Below are 26,434 nucleotides of genomic sequence, written 5' to 3' on the forward strand. Positions count from 1 at the left end.
GGACTGGGGTAACAAACGGGCTGTGCGAGGTGGTTTCTGGACACCCCGCCGGCACTTTGCGCTCGGCGGCCGCCCGGTCCCTGCTGTGAGCCCGTGAGCTCGGGGCGCCCGGGGCTCGGGCAGGCTCAGGCAACCGGCTTTCACAGCCGCAGACCCGTTTAACGCACCGTTAGCGCTGCAAATCGTGATGCATCGTGTGCAATAGCGGCGGTCACACAACTGACCGACCCCGTAGTTAATTACCGCAATTATAACATTTATGAAGGAGGCGCCGGATTCATAGCCGTTCGTTATGGTGATGGGTTAGGTTGTTGCTTTCCCGCATTTTACTACTGGTCGTCGGCACTGCTCGTGCAATACGTGGCCGGAGCAGCGCACATGAAGACAGCACTGCCCTTTCCTTCCCCCGGTGCAGGGAGGAGACGGTGGTGGCAACGTGGCAGCGCTTGATTGCTCTGCTGTCCCGTGCAATACGTGCATCATTCGTACCCAGGAAACTAGTAACACCTGAATATTTAGTTACGAATGGCGTGGCTAGCTTTTATAGACAAATTTACGTCCAGTTCTCTGCGACTAGCACAATGCATGCGTTCGGAGCGAGATCTCTGTGGTTCTGAGTTTCATGCCACTTAGGGCTTCAGGGAAAAGGCTGCTCTTAAACCTTCCCAGCGACTAGGGAGTGCGACGTTTCGGCGAAGTGCAAGTGAAACGACAGGGATTGGGAAGTGGGAGGGTTGCTTGGTGCAAGACCCCTGACTCCTGTTGAGCGATAAATTTTCCATTACTAGATAGTGGGTACATCATGTTACACGGGGTCGATGGGTGCAAATTATCGGTTTGGTTGTTTCTAGACAGAAAGTTTTTAGCTGTGGGGGTATATGGCAAAACGCCAGCGCAGTATGTGAACTTCGGTGTATTTGCCTTGAATTGCAAATGCAATCGTACGTGCGTGCTCTAACTGGCAAGAGCAAAGCTACTACCAAAGCTATATTCAGAGTGAAGAAATTGAGCTGTTTCCGATACCGACCTGAGAAGCTGATCACCTGGAGAACAGCAGAAGGCCGGATTTGTTAGAAAAAGCTGTAACTGAATAGTCGAATTTCCTGCTACGCTGAGATTTTAATACTCAGGACTCAGAGAAGGACTGCAAGTATGCATGGTATGAAAACCTGTAATAACAAATATTTCAAGGGGATATTGAACTCCACAGTTCAAGCCAGTCTGTGAAAAGCCGTGGTGAGATGTCTTAATGATTGGGGCTGATGTTGGGCCAAAGCCCCACCTGGGCTGGCTGCTCGTGTCTGCGTTTCGCACTGACCTCCAAAACGTGCCATGTTTTACCAGCTCAGACACGCCAAGCATCCCATTTCCACAGGAATTTATTTCTGGCAGTCAGCGTGCAAAAAATATTGGAACTGAATGATTAACCCAAAAACGCCGCTAACGTGAATGAAATATTCAGCAACGGCGGATTTTCCCTCTCCCGTTCCCAGCGCTGCTCGGGGTGGTCCAGGCACCTCCAGCCCCGGGCAGGGATCGTCCCGCCGCTGCTGCGTCCCGTTCATCGCAATGCTGCCAGGCAGAAATTAATTTTTTCCTGTTAATGAGCATTAATACAAGCATGGAGAAAAACCTGAGTCTATGGGGAAGCAGGGAAGTATTGAAAATCGAGCTCGTCGCGCTGTGTGCCAGCCTGTGGCCGGCCCATGCTCCTGGACAGCCCCTGCGAGCTGCCCAGGCGACGGAGTCCAAGCGGAGCAGGATGCTCCCAGGTGCTGGCAGGGATGCAGCCGTTCAAGGTCATTGAGTTTTTATTTTGAAACCCTTGGCCAGCAAAATGACTGTAGATGTCCGATCTTCGTGCCAAAAATGTATGCAGCTGAGAAATCAACCCTTTAAAATGGCTAGACGTAACTGCGGTGTGCCAATCTGCTCGTTCTTGCAATCACATGCACATGGTGGATTTGCATTAAAAAAACTATGAAATATTTGCACAGAATTTTGCAGAGGGATCTGTGTATTTTTGCTTGTTGTGTGAATTTATGTAACATTTTCTGATACTGGGATTGGGTAGAGAGGAGTGTCTGCATGTGTATTTACATTTTGCTTTAATCGGCCCTTTTAAAAATGGGCGAAGAAAGCAGGTTTGAAACTCGTAACAGTAAAATGACGTCAGAGCTAGTTTTTAGGAGCCTGGGCATGACTCCCTGCGCACGGAATTGAAAAAAATCAAACGCAAGTATCATTCATTCCTTTTGCTATTTTAAATTATGTAGGGGGAAATGCCTGATCTAGGACCTGCTGAAGCCAAGGCGATCACTTCCTTAATTTACGGGGATTGTGTTTCCAATTTTACGAGCGTGTGCAAGAGCCGTCCCCTTAGCTAAGGACTGCCCCCTTCCCCGAGCAGCCGAGGGAGCACCGAACACGTGCCCCTCTCCGGGACGCCTTGCCTGCGTGTAGGACAGGGGAAGGCAACAGCTGGTTAGTCCAACATCTGGCTGCCGAAGGCTGGTGGAATAATTCACTTGAGGGATCCAGAAGCCCTGGGGGTGCAATGCTGCTATCGGTGCAGAGGGCACGGCGTTTTTCTGAGTTTCCCCAAAGTTGGCCTTCTGCGAGAAGCCAAAAGTAATATTTTTTTCTTTGATTTCGCTGGCTGCCAACCGTAATAGGCCGGGCACTTGCAAGGGGCAGACGGGGCACATGTCCCAGGCGCCGTCCCCGAGGGCAGCCCGCGACCTGCTGCTGCCGGGCAGGTGCCTCAGGCCCCAAAACAGCCCTTAGTACTCTTAAAACCCCCCAAAATGCTCCCAGTGGGGACACCCCAGCTGCGTTTGGAGCCGCGTTTCCCCATCTTTTTTCTACTACGGAGTTCTGCTTGTGCATTCGAAGCAGCACAAGGAGCACAGCACTAAGTTTTCTTTGATGTAAAAGATATATTTCAGTACTGCTAACACGCAGGTAGGCTTCCCCTCTTTTGCCGGGAAGCCAGAGGAGATGCGGGTGGCTGAGAGACACGAGCCGAGGTTTTGAGCGATTCCCACGCGGGAAATCCGCCCGGACGGCTGCTGGTCCCACCCCAAAGCTGGCTGCTAGAGTCTGACTTTATTTTCCACAAGTTTTGCTGCTTCTCTGCTCTCATTTTTTCCATTTTCTTCGTAAATACTGATTGACATCCATAAACTTTCTGCCTATTAAAATTGTGCCTCAGTCAGCATCTCTGCACAAAGAGGCTTTTGTGTGATAATTCCTACAAGCTATTTCTTCGTATCTCCTAGAATTCTAATCTTAAAAAATAAACAAACCTAGAAAAATGCTTTTTCAGTTCGTAAAGGCATAAATAAATAACCATATTTGTTAAATTAGGCGCTATAAAAGTGCTCAGCTTTAAATCATTGCCCTAGTAATTATCGTCATCATTGTCATTATTAGATGACATAAGATTTTATTGCTGATAATTTGGAGGCTTTGATACATTCATTTGAACTGACTGCTCCTTTGGCTTAGAATAATTGCTTAAATTCCTCTCGTGGGCTTTTGCTTCCATTAAAAGATTGTTGACCTTGAAGCTTTTATTTGATTTTTGAATCCTTTCTTATTCAAATGCAAATACTAATAACCCAGAGAAAAAGCCGTAACTTTGTAAGCAGACTCCTGAGTTTTGAGGACCAGGTACAGAAAAGTTATTTTTCGCTTGCGTTGTTGGAGGCCTACGTCCTCCTCCTTGGTGCTTTTTCTGTTGCTCTGCGCTAACCCAGGATGATCTGGGTTTTCCCCGGGAGTCGGAAGGACGTCTCTGTAGATGGATGGGGGGCACTGAGCTGTGCCGACTGTTTTGGGCAGGCTACGGCCCCTCTCCAGGCACATGTCCCCCGTCCGTGAAGGGGCTGCCAGCATCACTTTCTTGCTGGGCTAACTCCGGCTTTTGTGTTTTCCTTAGCGGTAATTCCGCATGTAAGTGCCTTGCTCCCTGGAGTCTCATTTAGACACTGAACATCCCCAATTCCTGCTGCAGTTTCCTCTCCAGATGCTCCCCAAACTACGCAGAAGCTGCCGAGCCCTTTGCACCCCGACTTCCAGAGGCAGCAAGGGCGGTTTTGCCTGGAGGGGTTGCACGTGGATCAGAGTGCAATCGGAGGAGAAGGTTTTGTTTATTCTGTTTTCTCTTATTTCTTAGTCCGAATTTTGTGGATCCTGAACTGAGGATGGGTGACAAGAACGGCTCCGAGGAAGCTGGTGCAGAGGCTGTGCATCTGCCGAGACAGGTCTCAGGCCTGTTGCCGCGAGCGATCGCACGGCCCCATGGCGAGGGCTCCCGCTGCAAATGCAGGTGAGCGGCATCAGTGGATAAACCCACGGGGAGAAACGGCTGGATTGCAAGAGAAGAGCTGTTACTTATATTACGAATGATGAGAAGTGACAGAAGGCTGCTTAAAAATATGGGCATTTGAATTTGCGCATTTCTTGCACTTAGTGAACGGCTGTCAGGGGCAGCACCTTAATAAGCACGGGAAGCATGCTTTTGCTAACGGATCTCGTGGAGACGTTCAAAAATATCAAATACATTTCTTTGCTGGTTTATACATCTTGTCCAGTGAGAAAAGTATTCAAGGGCTTGGCAGATAATCAGAGACTTCTAAAAATAAGCTCCAAGCTCGAGAACTCATGTAAATTTTTATGCTCCAGGACACAGGCGCTTCTCGAGCAGGAAAGAGCGTGAAGTGTGTGTGTGTATGTATGCACACACGTGCGCGCACATGCAGGTTATCACCTAGCTGTGTTTATTTCACAGTGTCTTGCGTTTTCTACAAGACTACTTTTGTTATTTTCCCCTCCCTTAGCTGCTGTTGGAAAGAGGTGACGGCCAGGGGTCTGCTGCAAATGGGCAATTTCTGTTTTCACTCCCTAATGTGGTGTTGCATGCAATAGCGTGCACTTAGGTGGTGTACCAGCTCAGCTGTGGTAATAACAAAAAATGATTTAGGAAACAAATTAAGAAGAAAAAAGAGTAGGATAACAGCATATAATAGGGCCAGGTAGTGTAAAAGACTGGAGAGCGCCAAAATGTTATGGTTTCACTCAGGGTGCAAATAAGGATGAAATTGAAAATCAGCTATTTTAGGAAAGTTATCTCTTCACTTGCATGAAATAATAATTGAATAATTATCAGGCCACCTTAAACAGCAATCTTGAAGGTTTGTTTAAGGTCACTCAACTGCACAGAATGACGCAACGCAATAAAGTATACCTGGCATAAATCTCTAAGTATTTGGTAAAAGCATAGTTGCTGATGGGATTTATTAGTTAATAAATAAATAAATTAAATAAACATAAACAAATAATAATATGAAAAATATATATAAAATAATATATAAAATAAATAAAAAAACAACAGTAACACAGGAATGCTTATATATATTTATTTGGAATAGCTGACTTCAGCCTGCCAATATCTAAAAATATATGAAACGGAGATGGTGCTGTAGTATTGAGATCCAGGTGTTAACCTTAAGCTCTCTAGCCTTTATCTGGAAAAGTAAAAATCCAGGATATTTGAATGCTTGCCCGAGTCGGCAGGAAGAACAGATTTGTCCCTCCCTCTGCTCAAGAGGTTTCTATGGATTTGAAGTCTTTTGCATTTGCTGCAATTTTTTTCTTTTTGCTAAATAACAGGGTTTGTGAAATCCATGTTCCCTAATTCTTCAGTTATTTTTGACGCTCACTTACAGCCGCTTTGAAAACTTGTTCATAGCTTTATTATTTATTGTTTTAGGGTACAGATTTGATGCATTCCTCCTCTGCTGATGGCTGGTAAAGAGGCACCGTCCCCATCTCACCGGTCCCTTGCCTCCACCATCGCAGTTCGACTTTCAAGGTTTGTCTCAGTATCTCGTGTATTTTTTTTTAATGATGATTTTCATAATTTTTGTCAATATTTTAAGGACCAACCAACCATTGTCATGCTACACTTTATTTTAGGTAGTTTTTTTTTAATAGAGAAACTGAAACAATGTATAAATAGGACGGGAAGATTTTCAGTCACTTTTGCTCAAGCGAGTGACGAGTAATGAGCCAAATGATTGTGACGGCAAGATGTCTCCGGCGGATGAAAGGCCAGACGAGTCAAAGTCCTCCCATGCATAACTTTAAAATGCTTTCTTTGTTTATGGAAAAGAGAAGCGGATGCCTTTGCTGCAGGCAGCTACAAGAGCGTATTTGGCGAATTGCAGACTTCAAAAGATTGCCTCCAAAGGGCCCTTATTACCCCGTGTCAGCGATGATTGCTGGCTGCTGTGGCATTCCCCACCTCGCTCTTACCTCCCTTTCTCTGCAAAGGTTGTGATCTTGGCAGCGAACAAAAGAAATGTGTCTGGTCAAGTGCGGCACAAGCGAGCTGAACTTCACGGTCAAAAAGTGGAAGGTCACCTTTTTCAGATGATATTTAACACGGGCGCTAGCATGGTAAAGCTTCTTGGCTCTAGAACCAAAGCTGGAATAAGCAATAGAAGACCTTCTCCGTGTCTGCTTGCACTGAGTGATTTAAACTCTGCATCCCACGCCAGCGCTCGGGAGGAAAGCCTGAGTGTTACACCAGGAGTATGTTCTCAAAGCAGTACATTTTTTCATCATTTTTCTTCACATCCATGCCTCATATGAACTCTTTTATTGGAGTTAATGGCAAATATGCCTAGGTAATAACAGGGGCACAGGTTAATTATCCAGTAACTACTGCTAAAAAAGCAGTATTTCCACCCCCAAGAGAAAAAGGCTTAGTTTTCTTATCATGCCATTAAGCACTCTCACTTCAAGTCTGGAGAATGAATCATTGCCTCTGATCTGGGATCATCAAAAGGCACATGGTTTCTGCTTTTATTTGATTGACTTGTGATTTAATGTTAATTAAATCCACGCATCCCTGATCCTCTTTCTCGAGACGGAGCTCGCCTGGGCTGTACGTGCGCCAGGGAAACCCGGCGGCAGTGCCCTGGGACTTAATAAATAATTAATATTTAGTCTTTCAAAATGCTGGCAAGTCTTACTTTATACACATTTGTTTCTCCCCTCAGGAAGAGAAAGCCACACTCATAGCAATGTGCCGACTCCCTTGGAGTGGTATGATGCATCAGGTCAAAAAAAGTGAGTGTTAATAGGGAGATAGTTAATGGAAAGGGATTTGAGGAGTCACAAAGTAAAGCAGGAGGCTACATAAATGAAGTTTTGCTTTCCTTAAAGGATCTTGTGGCTCTTTACCTCTAAGCACCATTAGCAGAATAAGCGCAAAGCCCAACCAGGAGCTGGTGACGACCCTCGATCAGGGCGGGTTGACAAGTTCTTCGTTATAATGATGCTGGCAGATTCCTTGCACCCAGCAGTCTACTACGTGTTTTTCTATATCACAGTATGCGGCTTCACAGATGAATAATATGTTACTACATTCTGAGAGCTTTTGTTTGAGAACCTGGCTTTTATCTGTACCATTTTGGGTTTTGTTTTTCTTTTCCTTCCTAGCAGCTAGCACCATGACCACCGTAGACGTTACTTTTGCACTGTGTGTCAATGCGAGGGCTGTCAGGGGTCCCTGCGACGTGGGATGGCCAAGAGGCAACGAGGTAGCGGAAGGCACAGAAACAGCAAAGCGAGCAATGCATGTACAAAGCGCAAACAAATGAAGATGGAAAAGAGGAAGAAAAGGTTTAGGGAGGAAGAGACGAGTGTATTGCAAGATTTAACTGAAAACTAACACTGTTTTTGCTCCTCCTCCCCCTCCACAGGAGAGGCAGGATTTTCCCCCATAAATGCATTCCTGGATACACTTCATCTGCTCCCACCTCTGGCCTGATTGCAAATAAGCAGCCTGGGTCTGATAGATCTGTTCATCTCAAAATATGTACAGCAAAGTACGTATTTAATGTAATCAGTCTGAAAGCTATAGATTAACAGCATTTTCTGCTTTGTGCAGTTTCTGGAGTGAGTCATATTTCCATTTCCATTTGGATGTGTGAATCCTTTAAGCCAGTTGATAAATTGTTCTTCTCTAACTCAATTAAATGTGGTTGTGTTTTCCTCCAGTGCTACGGTTTAAATCTCAGCATTGCAGTGAATGTGTTGTAACAACGCTTCTTGGAAGATATTTGTACCCATTGCAGCGTTGTCTAGAGGAGCTCCTGCTGTGAAAGGAAATATGAACTTCTAAAGAGAATCCAAATCCTCTTGAGCTGCGCTTTTAATAAAACCTCTCAGGTCAGCGCGTGGCGAACGACCTCCGAGCGCTGCCCGCTCACCCTGAGGTGCTCGGACGCTGCAGCAGTTAATTAGCGCGTTGCCCCTGATGGGGCTGCCCCCTCTGCTGACATAAATCGTCGTGGCCCCTTCGGGTCAGGGGAGTAAGCTGCGGCAGTTTACACCATCTGCAGATCAGCCCCTTTTGATATAGAGCCTGACGCTTCCCATCGGCGCATCTTGAAAGAATTACATCGCGCCAGAGGCGATCTCCACTTTCTCATCTGATGCTACAGCCTCTTCTCTACAACAAGCTATTATCAAGGCGTAAGATGGGTTCAAATTAACATCTGAAGCCTTCTTCCATTTTTAGGGGCTTTGAAAGCTTAGGTGATATATCAATGACCAAATGTAATTGCTTTCTCTAAAATATGGCTTTCTAAAACAAAATCTGACTTGGATATATGTAGTGAATGATTTAATTTATGTAGAAGCAATGGGTCTGAAAAAGGAGGAGGAGGAAAAGTTGTGATATGGAGGCTGAATTCATCTTAAGTTATGAATAATAGATGACTCACTTGGGAATATTTTTTGCTAGATTTAAATTAAATCTCATCAAATACATGATAATTGGATATATTTATAAACCTGCAAAGCCTACTCATGGGGTTTTCAGTAATATTGTCAATATTACAGGTTAACCATAAAATTAGTCAGAATTAATTATTGCAAGTGGTGGTACCCTAGCTGCAATGGTAATTCATTATAGTAATCCCTGGAAACAGAAGTTTTAACAATCTGTCTTCCAGTTCTAGAGATCTGCCTTCTAAACTGTCTCACTGAAAAGGGGAATCGCTTCTTTGCTTAGTGGAATAATGCTTTCTTCTCATTAGCCCGCTTTAAAATAGTTTTAGGAGGTTTAGTTAAAATAGTTAAAATAGTGCTACGGTCCTAATTTACCAAGGACTTCAGAAGAGTTGAGTAGTTAATGACTAGTGAAGCTGGCTGCCTGTGGGTTGTATGGCATGGCTGGGTCTTGGAAAAACGAGCGTTTTGATACTTTTCAGGTAATGAGGACTTTCACGTACCCGGGAGTGATCGTGTTGGTGTTTGACCCGTGATGGAGATCAGCTTTTCCAGGAAACCTTGGGAACTCTGGGACGCTGCTTGCTCAAAATTTAATGCAGCTGGCCACCAAGTTCAAGTTCTGGTCATACTTGTTCCCCTAGTCAAGGAAGATCATCGCTCTGAAAACCTGTTAGCCTTCTGCTCCTGCCACACACAAAACGATGTGATGTTTGCAGGCTCTAGAAAGTAAATACTGAGGTTAGTAAGAACAAAACACAGGTTTCTGCTGGCAACCGCAGGCAGTCATCCTTCTTGCATTACATTTTGTATTAGGTTGTCTAGACTTTCTTCTTCACTAACTGCTAAACTATCCCACCCTCTGCCCTGCCTCTTTTTTTTAAAGGACAATGGAAATCTGATTATTTCAGCTTGGTCTACAAACCTATAGTATGTGTTAATCTGGCCTTTACAGGTCACGTTTGTCTCATCTGCATGTAGTAAGGCCCTTCTCAATAGCTTTCAGGACTGTAGCATTCTCTACTGATGACAATTGTTAGACATTTAATTTTTTCCCCTACAAATTATCAGATCACTTTAAAAAATGAGCTCATTTTAATCTAATTCTGTATGTGCAACTGTCTGGAGAGTTATTTTCAGCTCCAGTAGTTGCAGTTTGCAATTATTATGCTTCTTTTAAAGAAAAGAATAGTAACAGTCCTATATTTTATGTGAATTACTGGTGATCTTTCAGAACAACTTGTATTAGGATAAGTAATGGAAAGAATAAGAGGGCAAACGGATAATAATATAGACTTGAAAAAGCATGGAGGAAGTAGGAACACATGTAAAGATTCCTCAAATATTAACATTTGACCATCGAGGCATGAATATTTCAACAGAAAAAATCGTGTAATTCTTACTGAAGTGAAATCAACAGTTCCTAACTAATCATGGCTTCTGCCTGTAAAAAGACAACGTTTTTATTACAGTTACTTAATTGCTTTGATTTATGTGTGCATCCAGACATGCCTGCAGCCAGTCTCCTGGATTTCCAAGAGAGGGCACGGATCTGAAGAGGGATGTCAAGAAGTGCCTTGAGTGTCTGTACAAGACTGGTGAGACACCCAAATTCACTCTCCGTGGGAGCATGGGCTTACGGGTACAGCTTTTCCTGCACATGCTGCATCCGCGTTGTGAGCACTTTTCGAGTACAACATGCCAGTGAATGTGTCATGTCCAAGTGCTGCTAGCACCGGCAGGGCTGAAGGTCATGTCTAAATCCAAAATGCTAGCTTTGAAATGTGACTCTCCAGACCTGGAGACCCTACTTTTCCAGCTACCGTGGGTAAACTAGCAGCTTCCCCTGCAAGCTGCATGATAGAGGCATAACCCGTAGGAGAGGAATGAATCCTCCGCCAGCAGCTCTGCAGTCAGTGCGAGCCGCCACCTCTCAAAGATGAATATTAAGGGCCTGGGCAGCACTGCATTAATGTTGTGGGGATACCCCTGGAGCATTTGGCCTAAGCTGTTTCTAACAGTTTCCTGGGAAAACAGCTGTTGCTTTGCTTTCCTCTCCTTGACATTGGAAGGAGGGAGTGAGAGGAGGGCACACGAAAGGAATGTCAGCCCTTGGAATGAAGCAGAGACCGAAAAGGCTTGGGAGATAGACGCCAGCGCTAGAGGAGCCGAATGCAGAAATGGGGATAGTAAACACTTCTGGTCTCTTTGAGATTTAAGGTTTACTGAAAATGTTTTATTTGATGTTTTCTGTGTTTGTAGGCCAAAGATTTTTGATACCAAATAGATGTTTTTTGAAATTTAATACGGATTGTCAACAATTTGCCCAGTGTTCAGCAAATGGAGCAGGTTAATCCAGTGAGCGTAGGACAGGAATACATGATAGAAAATACCGGTGTCTGCGGCAGCAATGTGGAGCAAAAGAAGCACGGAAAGGCTTTTTATAATGTGGCAAAGGTTTTTCTGCATCTGGTGAACCAAAGTGTTCATAACCCCATTTGTCACTCCCATGTCTGGTTTGAATTTTCATCCCTGACTTGAGTCCAATGCTTGCATGTGCTGGTGTAAATCAGAAGGGACATTAGAGTGTCAACATCAGAGGCTTTTCCGTAAGGTGCAAGCACAACCCAGGATGTTGCTGGATTTAAGTAACCAGTTCCATTGTTACAGGCATCCAAACCACGCGCGTACATGTAAGCATATGTGAAAGAAACCCTTTTACTTCTTTTTGTGGTTTGGATGACCTTGGATGATCATGGAAAACAACATGTGGAGCATCCACAACGGCTGTCATATCACCACGACTGCTCCCCGGCCAAAGGATCTAAAAACCCATTGTGGCACACGTTGCACTGGGAAGCTCCGAGTTTACAACAACACGACCTAGCAGGTTGGACCAGCGTGCTGAAAACATGTCATTAAATGAAAGGGCACACTATGGGCCTGATCCTCAATGACTTGAGATCTGTTAATATGCTAGAAATAAGTATTAGTACAAATGAGATTCAGAGCTCGTGCTTTCTTAATTAGATTTTAGCATTCAATTGTTAATTAATTTACTGAAATGTTTCAGATTATGTTTTCCAGCCACCAAGTCTCTTTCCTCCTCTCTCATTCCCAAAGGAGGAGCAGCTGACATAAGTGAGACATAGCACAAATTAATCTTTACAACTGCCACATGTTGTTTTACAATTGGAATAAAAGAAACAATGACTTTATATTTGTTCTCTACAAAACATAAAGTGACTGAACACCTTTCTTAACAAAAGAATAGCACAGCTTTAATAACCACGGCAAAATATTCTTTTTAAAAATTTCTGTCCCTGACCTAGTTTGCCTAATCATTATTCTTTAGTATTGTTTTCTTCCCAGAAAGTGATTTTTCAGGTCATACAAGATTGAAAAGGTATAACTTCATTTCAGAAAAGGTAGAAGTTTTCCTGTGAATTATAAGATCTAGCAAGTTTCTGTTATGAGTTGAGATTCCACCCTGAAACAGCTTACTTTGTCCCAGCTCAACAAAATTCTCTCCCTCCTAATGTTCTTGCTAGTTAGCCTGTATTACAGAAAAGAGCAGTTCTATCTTGCTCATAAATATATCATTTTGCAAGTAAATATAATTTGGTTGCTGAAATAGACCACTTGTCTTCAAATAAAAGTGACACAACTCTATTACATGCATTGCAGGCTGAGCTCAATATTCATTAATGAATAATTTTATCTGTGCCATTACGTACAAGCAGATTTTTTAGGCACCGCTGGAGGGCAGTACGGTTATGTACACGCCTGGTTTTCTAACAACTTAAGGGCAAAGTGCGACTGCATTTGTTTTTGTATCATGGTTGTAAAGTTCCAGGATGCGATGTGTTAAGAATAGTTTCCATGACTAAGAAATCCCAGGATCATTTGCATGGAGATATGAAAGAGAATCAGCGTTTGTTTTTGTGTTTAAGCTAGCAGTACTCCGTTAGCTTACTCTGCTTTTCTTCTCTTCCATACTGTTTATTCTGCAGTTCTGTTTAATTTCCTTTGCAGCGTGAAAGCCGTTTGTGAACATCCTCCCCAACACCCTCTCGCCCTCCAAAGCGTTCAGAACATGGTGCAAATGCTGGCAGGAGGCTTGCGTCCCAAACCCCACCTTCCCGGGGAAATCTGGACCAGGACTGTGTCCAGTCCTGGTGTGTGAGCATCAGCTGGAGAGGGCACGCAGCCCCGCGCGGAGCGGAGGGGAGACCGGCTGGGTTTCCCACCTGGCTCCGTTTTGGCTGTTGCTTTCAGAGGTGCCTCGAACCGAGAAGGGCGGTGGGCAGGTAGCCGGGGGCAGGCGGGCTGTCCGGCAGAAGCACTGCGGTTATTAACTATTCTCTGTAGTGATACTTATTTACATGCTTGTAATATGCAAATTGTAAGTAAACAAGACGGAATCAGGTCTGGTCAAATCCTCAGAATATTGTGGGGTTTCCAACCAGTCTGTGGTTTAAGCCTTACTGCTTTTAACAAGTAAGGCTGATGAGGATTTTCTGCTGACATTTATTCTGAATGAAGAATTAACTGTCTTTTGTTTTTTGCAGATACTTTTAATCAGCTGATAGAGTGAATTCTTTATTTCCTTATGTAGTAGATGCATTTGGGCTTTATTTTGAAGCAGAGGTTTAACTTTGCCTTTTTGAATGCAGGTTTGCAAATAATGTCTAGTGCAATCTGAAGATTACACGTTCAAAAAAGATAGTTATGTTAGAAGTATTTAACAAAACTTCATACATATTTGAGTATTCAGAGCAGAAACTTGAATTTCACGAGTGACAAAATGATAGAGGTTACATAAAAGAATGATTAAAGCATGATTAAAAATAATGCAGGAGATCTCATCCTTCCTATTTTGATCTTTTTATACCAAAGGCTTGGGTTTGAAATGAGGACCCATTTTTGTGCTACCAGTCTGGTCTTTAGCATATAAATAAAAACACTTAAACAAGTAAATAGCAGCTATTCATACTGCATCATCCTGCAATGGGGCATTGAGGCTCAGAGCAGCTTTTGGAGAAGACAGGTTAAATAAAATGGAATTTAAAAATCACATGAACACCTTTTTATATGATAAAGTACAATGGCTAAAGTGTTTCTATTAAGTAATTTTCCACAGTGTCTGAGGTGATTTCTGAAAAGACACCATTCATTACCTTTATTTTGTCAGTTCCTTGAGGCTCCTGCCACAGGCGAGGCCATTTGCTCCACTGTAAGATATGAAGCTACATTTTTAAGGCACTCTTCTACCAGGTGTAAGTTCCTGCCAAGTCACCTGATATGGTACCTGGGAGCAAAATTAGAGGGCATTAAAAATATGTTCCTTGAAACTTAATCCTAGTAGTTCGATATTGCTTGTGATTTATGGTAGTTTCCATGGACGATATCGTGTAATGTGCAGTCTCTTGGATGCATCACACCAGGAGAAGCTCCAGCAATTAACTGACAAATTATAAACCACTGTTGCTTTCTGTCCTGAAAGAGAGGATCCCTCTCGGCTGCGTAATTGGGTCGACCCCAGTACACAGTAAGTTTCTCTCTCCACAGCCTGGCATGTTATTCACTGTAGGCAGAGCTTTTGGAGGGTTTCCCGGGGGCCAGGGCTTCATCCTGGTCTCAGCTGATTATGATGGGGCCAGAGCTTTATTCTGTGCATGTTCTTTTAGGCATGTGACAAAAGAAAGAGTTTTCAAGAAAACAACTCATATGCTGGTAGAGTTTATTCTCCCGAGCTCTCCTTTCTCACCAGAAATTCCTGTGGTAAAGGGAAAATCACCAGAGGCCACAACCTTCACCCTCTGGGGAACTGAAGGATACCATTCTGTTTACCAAACAACCCTTTCACAGCATCAGGAACAACAGGAGAAAGAAAAAACCCAATTTGTGGAGCCAGCCATGGTCCAGAATGATAATGTATAAGGAATAAACCATTTTTGGAATCCTGCATAGAGAACTTATGGGGAGGCACAAGAAAAATGCCTGTGAAATTAGAATCCTTAAGGCAAAATAGATAATTGAACTGCAATGGATATGTGACATTTTTTTTCTTATATATCTAGGCAACTATTTGGTTGAGATGTAATGACTGTTATAAATCATGGAGTGAAGTTTCTAACCCCAACACATGCCTGGAACAGAGTCGTCGATACAATCCAGCTAATAAAGCATATTTCTTGAAGCAACAACAGCTTACCTGTCATCATGTCATTCACCCTGGTGACATAATTACAGCTTATGAAGGGCATAATTTAGGACACCTTCTTAGAATAACTATAGTCTTGTATCTAGAAACAGTAAAAAGCCTTAAGGAACTGTGAACATATGGCATCTTACAAACAAATTTTATCATCAAACTTGTGAATTTCTGAACGTCAAATCAAGATTTGCAGTATGATGATCTGAGCCAATGCATCTCTTTACCATTGCTTTGAGTTGGGCTATTACTCCTCCAAGATTGGCTAAGGGATTCAGGGCCAGCGCTTTGTCCATGCAGACTGAGAAAGGGAAGCAGGCATGCAAAACCTGAAGCTGAAGATCCTGGAAAAAAAATTTCTCTTGCAAAGGTATGTATTTCAAATAGTTACCTACCCCTACCTTAAAGCTCTGGACTATTTTTTGGCTTGCTGAATGGCTCTGTGCCTTTTTGGAGTTATGACTGGAAGTGAATTAATCTTCAAATGGCACTGAAATTTTGATAGGGTTCTCTGAATATAAAGGTTTTAAAGTTTAGTACTTGGCAGAATACTCCTATATGAATTTAAAAAACAATGCCATGTGCTTTGGCTATTTGAGAAAGAAAGCCCTGTGTGAAAAATGAGCTACCTATTGAAAGAAGAGTGTGCTTCATACTGCTACAAGTGTTTCATGCATATTCACAAAGAAGCAGTTTTGAAAAATACACTGCTGTGCTTTTGCTGCTGGAGGTAGAGGAGAATATTAAAAATCCCATGTTTCCTACTGCTTCACTTCCGCTGTGTGAGTACGGAGTATTTGTTGTGCTGTTGGGATTAACTGATGTTTGTTCAACGTGGGAGATGTCTTTCTGGAAAATAGATGGTTTGGGACTGCTTTTTCCCCCCCCCCCCCCCCAGGAACTGGTGGAATGGAAGCCAGTTTTGAACTGCTCTCTATAATTTTTACTGTCAACTCTAATGAAAAATACTTCAATGCTACCAATGCATGCAACATTTATTAGTTTACCTCGATCCTTTGTACCACACAGTGCAAGTGCTGTTTTTCATGAGACCCCTTTATTCTTTATCACTTTCACAAAACTGTTCCTTCCCCTACATCTCATTGCCTGCACCTCTTCCAGAGCAAGGGTGCCAGATACTAGGCTGACCTGGGACTGGGATCCTTCTCTCTCCTTCTCTCCCTGGTCCTCTCTCTTTTTGTCTCACTGTTTTGCTGTCTGTCTCTCTCCCCATATTGGTGACATCCCTCCAGCTGCAGCTCCAGGTGCCATTCTCTCTCTTCTGGGTAATCTCTCTGTACATTTATATGTAGAAAGGGAGAGGTTCATAGATAGGGAGAAAATCAGCAGTGTGTGTGCGCCACTGGTCAAGTCACTGAAACCAAATTTTTATAGATGATTGTTTTTCTCATTTTATGGTGTTCAGCTTAAGAGCCTGAGGCTGAGATGTCACAGCTTGCATTAAAATAACTGCATGCTGTACTCTGCATATAGTGTACTATAAGATGCTAAATACTCTGAGAAATTGCATGTTAAGATCTCAGATTTATCACCCAGTTTTGGGGGCATTTTTGACCTTTTATTCTGTGCTTTGATAGGCATAATAATATTACATTACCTAAAGAATGGCTGTGCGCATAAATGTAGTAACGGCATATGAAGCACTCAGATAACATACCGATCAGTGCCACAGAGAAAAATCCACGGGGAAATTACTAATTCAGGGCATGGCTAGAATAATACGTACAGTAAATAAAGCTCAGGGCCGCATGCCAAGCAGTGCAAACGGCGCAGAACTTGGCATATCTGCTCAATCTGCTGCCCTCGACTCGCTTCGACTTCCAGTCTCCAGGTGTGCTGATTATTGCAGACATAAAGGGTGGAAGTGCCACCCGGACCGAAGCCAAAGAGTAAACAGCATGTTTTAAGTTGTAGTGCCCCAAAGCTCGATGTTTGACGCCCTGTTAAGCTCGGAGGAAGAGCTTCGTGGTTCTGTCAGTGACGTGCATGCAGCTGCTCTCGAAGCCGTTAGGGGTCCCTGGGAGCTGTGAAGAGGCGAGTAGACACGTGAGGCTAGGAAAAAAAAGAGCTTTGGTTAGCACTTTTTTAGCAAAGTTTGGAAAATATCCAGGATTTAAGGAAAAAGATGCTCCCCCGGCTGCCTAGGTGTGTTTGAACCTAGCCGTCTAACAGGGGGGAAACCGGACTGTTTACTACTTATTTTAATTATCAAGAGGCATGAATGATAATCTCTGGGTTGTAAAGGACCCACAAATCTTAGCCCAGCCTTTTTATTTCCAATATGAATAATGAAAAAAACGAGAGGCTTGAAAGGAGAAGGCGCCGGGTGCCTCCCGCCTTGGGCGTTAGCTCAGTTCTGCTGCTCAGTCACAGCCAGCCTGCGCGCAGCCCCGCAGGGCGATGGACGCGTGCCGGCTGGCAGCCCCTCGCCGCTTGTCCCCCACGGGAGTGACAGAAATACCACGTCTCTTCTGCCGTCCCCGCTCTTCCCTGCAGCCGTGGCAGTGCTGCTGGGGCGTTGTGGGCGGCATGACGGCTCGCGCGGCCCTGAGGCGGCGGCCGAGGCCCCATGGCGGGGGGAGGCCCCGGGGCCAGCCGCCATTTTGTGTCCCTCCCTCAGGGCCGTTCCCCTCTCTCCTGCATGAAGCAAGGGCAGAGCTGGAGCAGGCCGGGGGAGGGAAAGGGGAAAGAGAAAGAGAAAAGGGGAAAGAGAAAAGGGGAAAGGGGAACGAGAAGGGAAAGGGGAAAGTGGAAAGGGAAGGGGAAGAGGAAGGCTCCCGCTGCCCCCCCGGCACCGCGCCGCCTCAGGGAGGGCAATGGCGTGCGAGCGCGGCCCTGGGGCGTCTCCCCGGACCAGGCCCGGCACCACCACCGCCACCGTCTCTTTTCCGAAAAATAAACAAGGCCTGGCCGCAACGTTTCCGCGGGGTTCAGGTGAGCTGCCTGTGGGGTTTGGATTTTCACCCGTGAAGGCTGTGAATTGCTGCCGCTCGGGGGGGGCCTCGCCTGTGGGGGGCACGGGGATGGGGGTCTGGATGCCATGGCCACAGAAACAAAAATAGGAGCTTTTTAAAGATTTACTTATGTTTATTTGTTTATTTTTCAGCTGCAGTGCGGTGGAGTCACTACTGATGTATACAGACGCAGGTGAGATGGCAGAAGCTGAGGCCTGGAAATCCTATGTTAAGCCCAGGAATGGGGAGTCACTTCTGTCCGGTTCTTGTGGAAAATTGTGGGTTTCTTTTCCTTTTCGCAATGTAATCGATGGTAGCAGGAGGGTACTAAAGGCAGTGCTGACATACACAGGCGTTGCTCCAGCTCTTGCCCGAAGCAGAGCTGTGGCAGCATGCGTGCAGTGACGGCGGCTCAGTCCCCGCCATGGAGCTCGGTTCAGCTGCCTTTCTCCCCCTGCACTTGTTTCTAAAATTTGCAGGAAAGCACTTGAATCAGGGTTAACATGCTTCAGCTACTAGGCACATGCAGAGCTCTTACCATGCACAGTTGTGGAGCTATATGTTAAGTGTTTGCATACTTGATTAGCTGATTTGTGGATGCTGTCTGACAGCAAAGTGCTTAAACGCTGTTATTAGCTCTGGCACAGTGCAACACGGCTGGGATTCGAAATGCAAGGAACTTAATAATGAGTTATCATGTCTATTCCAACTGAGAGGTCTTCAAGGGATGGATACATATATATGCTATATATATTTATGTAAATATATATGCTTCTCACAGCACAGGAGACTGGTCTTGACTGAGATTTCAGGGACTGTTTGAAGAAATATAACTTCAAATCAGATTTAAGGAACATATTTTCGCAAGATTACAGAGCAGGAAGTTGGAGGTTTCGAATTGCTTGGACTTTTTTTCTGAAGTTAAATAGCTAGGGAAATGGTACAAAAGTGCAAAATGCTTCTTATGTTACACAGAAAAGTATAATGTATGTTAAAGTACAATAAGTAGTGTATATTAAGGTTATTCTGACTTTTTGATACAATGCATATTATACTAGAACTTCAGTAATCTGCAATATTATTGCTGTACATGATTATATTAGAACTACTGAGAATTTTAGAGCAGACTTCTATTTCTGTGATCAGAAAAGATTAGATTTTTAGAAGCTTTCTCTGAGTGCCGTGTTTAGGCAGTAAATAACTTTATTTCTGATTTAGTTAACAGTCCTTTTAGTTGCATTAGGTTGGCAGTATGTAAAACAGGATGAAGTCAACAGTGACAGTGCTTAATGCAGCTGATGTCATTCTGCAAGTGAAATGTGGATTGTGCGTCCTGTGGAAGCCAAGCTATTAATTGCTGATACTTTTTACCAGTTGATATGAACCGAGCGAGATAATCATGGACAGGGTGGTCTCTTCAGATCCTTTCTGGCTCTTTTTTTCCATCTTCCAGTCTCAACACTGGCTTGAACTTTACTTTCATGGTGCTAAATCTTGATCCTTGTGAACTTTTTTTGGCTGAGACAAATCAAAATAATCAATACCTAGGAAACTGCCAGCATACAGGCAGCAAGAGCCCTTGGTCAGTTGGATTGTACAGTGCAAATTACAGTTTAACTGCATTATTTCCACCTCAGAGCAGTTATTGAATTGTTTAGCCCTGAGCAGGTATGCTCTGAAAGGCCGATTCTCCTCTACTTTAGCAAGTCTCAGGAAATTTCTTGAATCATGAGCTATATTGTAAGGATTTATTCCATAATATTTAGACAAATATGTGATGACAGGGCTGAGAAGATGTTTTTTAAGGATTGTTCTATTTTATATGTTTTCACCCTGTTTTCTTCCAGTCTGTTCAAATGTTGCAGGTGTTGTGTGATGCCTGTATTAAGAAATAAGTTATGGCCCTTGTGGTCCTCCAGTGCTTATAGCACAGTACTTAGAAATGCAGCCCTTTTCAGAAAGGTGACTTCAGTTATTAAATCATCCTCTGTTTTGCTCAAGGGCAATAGTGTAACCGGATATACTTTTGTTCCTTTGATTTAGGTACGAAATGGCAATGCTGCTATCAGACTGCTAGAAGAAGCTTACTTATTTAAATGAAAGAAACAAAAGTTTTTTCCAGGAATTTGTTGCTTGGAGAAAACAATAGTGGTAATTCGATTCTGATGCTCAGCTTGGTTTATCTTACTTCTCTTCTGTTTCAGTCAAGCAAGGGACTATAAAGCTCACAAAGATGCTCTTCTCTGATCACAAATGCAAAATCAGTGAATGACAGTAATTACATTTTTACCCTCAACTAATTTAATTTGTTAGCAAAAAAGGGAGAAAGGCTTTATTGCAAACAGGAAAAGGCAGCTTCTTACACCTGACTTTACTCCTGCTTGGCTAACTGCTCCTTAAAACATAGGCAAGTCTGGTGACAGATCATTAATTTTCATGGATATAATCTGGGAAACCAAGTATTAGTAGAAGGCTGGTCTGCCAAAACGAGCATAAATGTGTTAATGCTTATTAAAACTAAGCTGTAAGTCTGTTTTCATGCTGCCTTTGTCATGTTACGGATTAATTGCTTAAATGTATTAAGACAGCAAATACAAAGAGAAGAGATTACTTTGTATTACATTAAAGAAAAGGAAAGAAGGCAGTAGTCTGCTCCCAGACCATTCCCTCTGGAACAGGTAATGTCTGTTTGAAAAGTGGAACCACTGATGAAGCTGGGTGTTACTTCTAGGCAAAAACAATTACACGTTGCTGCTGAATCGGATTTGTCCGCCAAGTCGTTGCTGCACCTCTTGTGCTGCATCTGCGGCATCTTTCCTGCTTTGTAATTTTGTGTCATAGGCCACTGGCCAGGCTGATCTATTATTTGCTGTGCCTTGTGCATGGCATAAAGCTGGAGAGAAGTTGTGCTGAGGCGTTGCAGACTGGGAGGACAGGTGAGACTGGGCTGTGTGTCTCCTGCAGTTAGCAGGCACTAGCGGCTCAGGATAAAGTCTCTGCTGCAGACTCTCTCGGCTTCTGACTTTAAAATAGCTTCGCTGGGGTTTTAAGAGAAGTTGAGTACTTTTATGAGATGGTGCAAGGCTCACCTCTATTTAATCTATTTTTCTAGGTTTCCTACCTTGTCAGAAATACTGTTGAGAAGAGATACAGGGACAGGCCCAAGAGCACAAGAGGCATCCAGCTACACTAGAGGTACTCACGTGGCCATCTTGCCATAAGAGATGTGTGTGGGGGGGATTGTTTGTTTTTTTATTTTTCTGGCATTTTGTTTTGTTTGTGATTATTCAGTTTTGGGGAATTTGAAACATGGCAAAATCAAGTGGCTGGTCCAAAGGCAGCAAAACTACCCAGGTCCTGTAACAAAGTAGGGTAGGCACTTTGACAGATAAGACTGTGTATGATTTTAAATCATTGCTTCTGGGAAGCTAGCCTTATGTTGAAACTAACATAAAAATTCTGAATTTGTTCTGAGTCACCTGTCATTACAGGGTCCATTAAACCTGTCCTTGATGAGTTCCTTTTAGGACTGATGTTGACTTAAAACTTCTGCTGGGTAAGTGATAAAAAACTAGTATATTAGAAACAGAGACTTATTTAGGAATGTAGATAATATTTATCTTCCTCATCTATTAGATTATTAGTGCCCTTGCTTGTTTGTTTTATTACAAAAATACTGCAAGTTGTGGAAATATGCGTTCTTACAGCTGTTCAGCATAGCAGTTTTCTATAGTGAATGGCATCCTTGCTCGTGTTACCTATTGATAATAGCATTTTTATTTCAGTTTGTAACTATTTTTCTTCACATTTATTTCATGAATCCACAAGAATCCACTTCAATTGCCAATAAAAACCACAGTCAGTAGCTTTGAAAATGTTATTTTACAGAAGAAACTATTCTGCCCAAACATGTTGTAAAATTAGGACAGATGCATTGTTTTTTGAAATATACAGACATGAAATTTGATGGTATCACTTCAAGCTTCATTCATTTCATTCAAGGCTCTGATAAAAGTGGCATTAATGCAAAATGTTTTCAGAGTAGAAGCTGTGTTACTGGCTTCAATGGGAGCAGTATTAGAACATCATAGCAGGAGGCACAGGAGTAAGAAATGCGCATAACGAGAACACTATTCTACCTTCTCCACGTGCCCTCTGATGAGACTGAATGAGGTTGTTCAGTATAAGGCACAAGAAATATGGAATAGTTTCCAATACTTTTTATTTCTTTTCAAATACTGTGTCAAATCACATGATTTGTGTGTGCCTTGCCACATCCTGAGAAAGTACAAATCCCCCAAAGATATCTTTGTTTCGTATTCTCACCCACATGTGAGATGCTTTTTTTTTTTTATTTTTTTTTTTAAAGTTCTTTGATTTAGGAACAGAATAAAACCAGGAAACAAAAATGCAAATCACTGGGGATTCAGCTGGATAAAAGGTTGTATACTAACAGGTTTTGAGGGCTCTCAGCAACTTAGAGTGGTTTAAGCATTTTACAAGATTGGTCGCAAAATTGTCTTAAGATTATATATGAGGCAAGCAAATAAAAAAAAGAAAGACTAAAATTGAAGACTGGAGGTAGTAAACATAATTATGTTTACCATTCTATAGCTTCACAAAAGAATTTGTTGATTTCCAGAGCAGTTAAATTGATTTTATACCTTTATGAGCACACAAAATAGCAATTAGTCAATGGTGTATATTGGATTTTTGACAGGTATAAAATTATAGTGCCAATTATTTTATGCAAGTCAATGAACAACAACCATTTCAAACTGCAAAGGTTTTTGAATAATCTTGAGACAGTACTGACGGTAGGAAAACACTGATTCACTAAATGTCTTACAGATATGACTATAGTTTCCAATGAGATGGAATAAAAATGTTCATTATGTGTATATGCCACATGTTTGAAGTACATTTTTATTGTTACGATGGCCACATTTTTATTAACACATGTTAACATTTGTTAAAGCTTAACCATTTAAGAGTAACAGAATAGTAACTGAGGTCTTTTTGGTCTTTTTCACACTTCCCACAGACAACATGGAAAGAATTCTGAGCTTCCTCCTTTAAAGAAGTCAATTTGTATTGTCTGAGCACAGAAAATCTCCATCCATTTGTAGCAGTTGTTTGGTCTTAGGTAGTTGAAACATAACATTTTACTCCAAGGCAAGTGAAATTTCACACTGCCAAAAAGGTTGGTGGCTGCATAAATGTCTGGTCTAATTTTTATTTGATTTAAATTATTTCATCTATCTACTTGTCAAATGAGAAAATGACAAGTTCAACAAGCTCTGCAGCTTGGCCCTGCCACTTGCTTGACTTGGGTTGTCGGTGAAAGACAGGTTATTAGCTATGCTCCATTATGCAAGAGAAGATAGCATTTTAAAAACAGAAATGCATTATATAGGAAGCTTCTGAACTTATACACCTCTCAATATAACAGTTACATCAATTACAGTAATTTTGTAAATTATATATTTCAGAGATTGCCTTCAAAGTTTGCTTCTCTCAAAGCAGAATTTTAAAGGAACACTGTGTTCTTCATTGGTGATATTCTTGTTCTAATAAAAGCATGCAAATAATAGAAACTTGTTATAAACATGATTCCTGTATAATTTGGAAGCCTGGCTGAAGTGAATTGCTTTTATTACTCATGGGGAAGTGATATACAATTGGTCATGATGAGTACAGCAGGAAATGATTTCAGAAAAAAACACCAAAGAAAGCTCCCAAGATCTTTTTGCTGTAAAGTTGGCTGAGTAGATGTCACTGAAAATTCCAGACATTGATGATGATGTGGTCCTGAATGATCCGTAGTTCTTCCATTGTTAGTATAAAATACATTTGCTATTATGCTTTCTAATTTAATTTTAAACATTTTAAGTGAGGAGGTTATTACCTCTTCCCTGACTTTGAACATTTCTGTTATTATTTTATTTTTTATTCTCATATTTCCCTAGGTGAAATAATTTAATTGTTCTAGGGCTCCTGCCATCTCCTTTTCTAGCACTTTAAAAAAATCACTGTTTGTCCTTTGCAAGCCTTCCTCCATTTTCACACATTCTCAGCAACATTGGACAGTGTTTCTAAAACTACTTCTGCGGTTTCTGCTACGGGGTAGCATTTTCTGACAGAGGCCCAAAGTACATATATGGCTCCAATGGATATTGCTATGCAACAAAAATTTGAGGTGTGCACAAGGTGCATAGACAAAACATGTTGAAGGACTGTGGTTGTTACAAGATCAGCATTCCTTATGGTCTAGCAAAGCTTGTTACAATGACATTTTCCTCATGTCTAGCTTTTTTAATTCTGATGCCAATCGAAATTGAGAAGCATCAAGTAGTCCATGTAAGTTTATGAGCCTAGTCAAGCATACCAGGATCAAGCTATACATCTGCTTTAGGATACATATTTTAGTTTCCTGTGTATACACCAGTTTTAATTTGAAAGAGAGTCTTCCCTTCTTAGCATAGCTTTAATTAATATCAATTCTGTTTTTAGTTTTCTGATACAAGGATTAAAGGAAGGAGAAATGATTTGGAAAATATTTCTGAAAAAAAACAGGAATATCATTTTTTCATGTATCATTTATCTCCTAAGGTTAAGCTCAGCCTTAGCAGCCTAACTATTAAAAAAAATAGGATTTCATTGCCTTTAAAAGTTGCAGGATTGTTTACCGAAGCTTTGAATGATCAGATTTGCACTGTCCCAACTAATAGCATCATTTCTTTTTCACAAATAAATGAGGACATTAAAGGCATGATTTATCATTACTCCAGAGGCTTTTCCTAGTCAGTATTTCTAACCACATAGCTTGATTTTTATAAATGTAATTAGGTTATAATCAAGGCTTATGTGAGGCTGAAGGAGACAAAAAGTGTGACATCTTATTCATAACTGCTGTAGTAAGCATTCATTAAAGCACGCTTTTCCTGGGATAGCATCGTGAGACAGAAATATTGAAAAACAGCAGGCATCCCATAGGGCAAGGTTTGGTAATCAAGATTGCATTAATGCTAATGACAGTGGTTTCATAGCTTGTTCCTGTGAGGTAAAAATTACTTTAAACAACAGGTTTTGTGATGAAGGGGGAAACTAGGAAAATTTAGGCCGTTTCAGGCTTTTGCACAGTCTCTGGTATGTAATATGGAAAACAAATCCATCTGGAAAGACTGACATGGTCAGCAAAGGCCTCAGTGCTGTCGCAGTGAGTGGGCGCACAGCCGGGTGCCACGGGCTGCGCTGGCGGGGGATACCACCCCTTGGCCAGCATTTCCCAGGATTCGTCCCCGGTGGGAGCTGTGGGGGCCATGGGCCAGAGCAAGGTATGTGTTTTTGTATGGGTGAAGCTGTCTGCTGTCTTGAACAGCTGTTCCATCTTCACTTTCTGCCTGCTACCTAAACCAGGATAAATGGCATTATTCCTGACCGGCCTAATCTTAAAAATGCCCCATGATGGTGATTCCTCAACTCCTCCAGGAAATTCTGGTATCTAACATTCATTTCTCTTGTTGTAACTTGTTGCATGAAAAAGAGTTTATCTCTTTGTAGCTACATTTTTACACATTGGACAACATTATCATGTGTCTCCTTGGCTTTCTCTTTTCTCCTAATACAACCTAATCCCTTTAACCTTTCTTTGGAGGCCTGCTCTGGTCTTTACACATGTGGGCTCTCACCTGTTGGCTCACATCTCTTTGAAATGTAGTGCCTGAACTGAACAGTAGTTGAGACCCTGAAAGTTCTGGGTAAAAATGAGGAGGATTGCTTCACATATCTTACACAAAATATTGCTGTGTGTACATTAAGTACATTCGCTTTTTTTTTTCCAGTTATGTGCCATTGTTGACTCTTGTTTAGTTTGTGATCCACACTGATTCCAGGCCCTTTTCTGCAACACTGCTACTTAACCAGTTGCTCCTTATTCTGTATTTCTGTATTTGATGAGCCTCTAAGTGTAGAATTTTGCACTTGTTTTGATTGAATGGTTTCCTTGTTTTCCCTTCAGCCTGTTCCTCCAGTTTGGCAAGATAATTTTGAATTTTGATCTTGTCTTTCAATGGATTTGTAGTTCCTCTTATCTTCTTGTCATCAGGAAATTTAATAAGTATACTCCCTGTTCCATCATCCAAATCATTAGTGATAATTTTCATTAGTACTGGATGCTAGGCAAACCCCTATGGACTTCACTAGATATGTTTTTTCAGTTTGATAGTGAACCACTCATAACTGCTCTTTATGCTTTCCAGTTGCTTATATAATTAGTTAAGTTTTCTGAAGATCATGTTTCTGCAGCTTGCCTGTGAGAACGTCAGGTGAGACAGGGTAAAACCCCTTACTCAGATCTAAAGCTTCTTTATCCACAGGCCCCATTACTTTGTCACAGAAGGAAACTAAGTGGGCTTTGTTCTTGCTAAAACTA

Source organism: Dromaius novaehollandiae, chromosome 12, assembly GCF_036370855.1.
Source record: "Dromaius novaehollandiae isolate bDroNov1 chromosome 12, bDroNov1.hap1, whole genome shotgun sequence".
Taxonomy (NCBI): domain Eukaryota; kingdom Metazoa; phylum Chordata; class Aves; order Casuariiformes; family Dromaiidae; genus Dromaius; species Dromaius novaehollandiae.